Consider the following 2202-nt stretch of genomic DNA (forward strand, 5'->3'; position numbering starts at 1 on the left):
AGCCTTAATTAATAAAAGTTTCTGAATTGTAGCTATTTTAGCATTAAAATAAAGTAGTTAATCATAAATATGGTGTCATGGTTTGTATATTCTTGGACCAGGGAGTGGCGCCATTTGGAGATGTAGCCTTGTTGGAATGGGTGTGACCTGGTTGGAATAGGTGTGTCACTGTGTGTGTAGGCTTAAGACTCTCACCCTAGTTGCCTGGGAAGTCAGTCTTCCACTAGCAGCATTTGGATGAAGACATAGAACTCTCAGCTCTGCCTGTGCCATGCCTGCCTGAAAACTGCCATGCTCCCACCCTGATGATAATGAACTGAACCTCTGAATCTGTAAGCCAGCCCCAATTAAATGTTGTTTTAATAAGACTTTCCTTGGTCATGGTGTCTGTTCACAGCAATGAAACCCTAACTAAGACATATGGCAAGTGAAAACTTTCTCAAGGTGTTCTGGAAAGATCTAAATTGCCAGGAAACATATGGCAACCAGTAAGTTTGCTCCCACCCATTGATGAGACATACAGAGAGGAATAAATTAACCCATAAATTGTTGGTGGTTTTGCAAGCTGTTACAAACGCTCTGAAAATCAGTCATTTCTTCAGAAAACTGGACATAGTATTACCTGAGGACCCAGCTATAACACTCCTGGGAATATACTCAAAAGATGATCCAACATCTAACAAGGACACATGCTCCACTATGTTCATGTCAGCCTTATTTATACTCGTAAGAAGCTGGAAAGAACCCAGATGTCCTTCAACAGAAGAATGGATACAGAAAATGTGGTATATTTACACAATGGAGTACTAAGCTATTAAAACAATGACTTCATGAAATTCTTAGGCATATGTTTGGAACTAGAAAATATCATCATGAGTGAGGTAACTCAGTCACAAAAGAACACACCACACATGGTATGCACTCACTCACTGATAAATGGATATTAACCCAAATGCTTGGTATCCAAGATACAATTCACAGACCACATGAAGCTCAATAAGAAGGGAGATCAAAGTGTGAATGCTTTGTCCCTTCTTAGAAGGGGGAACAAAATAGTCATGGGAAGAAATACAGAGACAAAATGTGGAACAGAGACTGAAGGAAAGGCCATCCAGAGAATGCCCTACCTGGGCATCCATACCATATATGATCACCAAACCCAGACACTATTACAAATTCCAAGAAGTACTTGCTGACAAGAGCCTGATATAGCTGTTTCCTCAGAGGCTCTGGAAGACCCTGACAAATACAGAGGCAGATGCTCACAGCTAACCACTGGACTGAGCATGGGGTTCCCAATGGAGGAGTTAGAGAAAGGACTGAAGGAGATGAAGGGTTTTGCAACCATATAGGTAGAACAACAATATCAACCAACTAGTATCTCCAGAGCTCACAAGGACTAAACCACCAATCAAAGAGTCCACATGGATGGACCTATGGCTCCAGCTGCATATGTAACAGAGGATGGCATTTTCTGGCATCAATAGAAGGAGAAACCCTTGGTCCTGTGAATGCTTGATTCCCCAGTGTAGGAGAGGTAGGAGTGGGTTGGTGGATGGGGGAGTATCCTCATAGAAGCAGGTGGAGTGGAATGGGATAGAGGGGTTTGGACAGAAGCAGGAAAGTGGATAATATTTGTAATATAAATAAAGAAAATATAAAAAAAAATAGAAAGAAAGAAAATAACAGCAGGCTTTGGGGGAGAGGTCAGGCATCCTGTAAGCAAAGCTCCAGAGTTTGGCAGAACACAAGGCTGTTGGAGTCCACCAAAGCTGCTGCCAACCATAAGTTCGTAGGCTTGGCATGATCTGGCAAGAGGGCACTTAGCCCAGGCTGCCACTTGATCCTAGGGAAAATCATAAGAATGAGAGTCAGTTTAAGGCTTATGTCAACCAAGAAGCACAAATGCCTCTACATATATAAAAATTCAAGGTTATAGCCAGTAACAGCTTAGGAATCAGAAGCAAGATACAGAGAAACATAGAAAAAGTCCAAATGGAGCCAAACTTCTGATAAAGTAAAAAATGTTTAAAAAGAATTGGAAACAATCACCCATAGAAGGAGTTACAGAGACAAAGTTTGGAGCTGAGACAAAAGAATGGGCCATCTAGAGACTGCCATATCCAGGGATCCATCCCATAATTAGCCTCCAAATGCTGACACCATTGCATACACTAGCAAGCGTTTTCTGAAAGGACCCTG

Source organism: Mus caroli, chromosome 4 (assembly GCF_900094665.2).
Source record: "Mus caroli chromosome 4, CAROLI_EIJ_v1.1, whole genome shotgun sequence".
Lineage (NCBI taxonomy): Eukaryota > Metazoa > Chordata > Mammalia > Rodentia > Muridae > Mus > Mus caroli.